An 851-nucleotide genomic window follows, 5' to 3' on the forward strand; every position below is an offset into this window, starting at 1 on the left:
AGCGGGGGCCTGCATTCTCAAGGCCCCTACCCAATGCAAAGTTCAATTTTTGAGCTGAGAAAGATTCTCAATAGTTTGGTCCATGGCCTAGGACCTCTTTGTTATCTTTCATAAGGTCCATAGGCGGTAAAAAAGGTACAAGACCTAGGTTGGTGACCTTCATTGCACTTTCTAGAGGCGCCCGCCTAATGTTCGGCTCAAGTAATCGAGCCTATGTCATAATTTGTGGTATTGGGCTCGTGGCCCTTACCCAATTCTTAAACCAAGATTTTTGCTTATTGGGCTTGTATCACATACAACCCAAGTGCAATGAATTGTTTAAAGGGGAAAGGACACGCACTGGTCATTTTGAAAACAAATGACCAACATTTGATCAATTTGCCACATTATGGCTAGCCAGCAAAATTAATACCAATTAATAGCCATTAGGCTACTTCATTTGGCGTTTTTTTGCATATACAATTTTTATACCAAATTGGTACAACATTATACCATATTGATACACTTTTTCAAAAGAGTCGGAACCTATAACATGCATATACAATCCCTATATCAAATTGATATGACTTCTATACCATATTGATACACTTTTTCAAAAGAGAGGGAACCTATGCATGCATATGCAATCCCTATACCAAATTGATACGACACTTATACCATATTGATACACTTTTCAATAGAGAGGGAACCTACACTCGCATATACAGTCTCTATACCAAATTGATACAGTGCTTAGACCACTTTGATACATTTTTATTTTTTTAATAAATACAGTAGTGAAATAAAAAAAATAGAAAAGCCGAATTCCTTTTTCATAAAAAAAATGGACAACTTTTTCTAAATGAAACAAC

General features: G+C 36.2%; 1 non-coding gene across 1 annotated transcript; it reads left to right on the forward strand.

Annotated features, from left to right (window-relative positions):
• The first annotated feature begins 98 nt into the window (after window positions 1-98).
• On the forward strand, window positions 99-255 carry LOC124893143. Its single transcript, XR_007050573.1, has one exon. It is a non-coding gene; the product is annotated as a U1 spliceosomal RNA (small nuclear RNA).
• Window positions 256-851: the final 596 nt, after the last annotated feature.

Source organism: Capsicum annuum, unplaced genomic scaffold, assembly GCF_002878395.1.
Source record: "Capsicum annuum cultivar UCD-10X-F1 unplaced genomic scaffold, UCD10Xv1.1 ctg54616, whole genome shotgun sequence".
NCBI classification, from domain to species: Eukaryota; Viridiplantae; Streptophyta; class Magnoliopsida; order Solanales; family Solanaceae; genus Capsicum; species Capsicum annuum.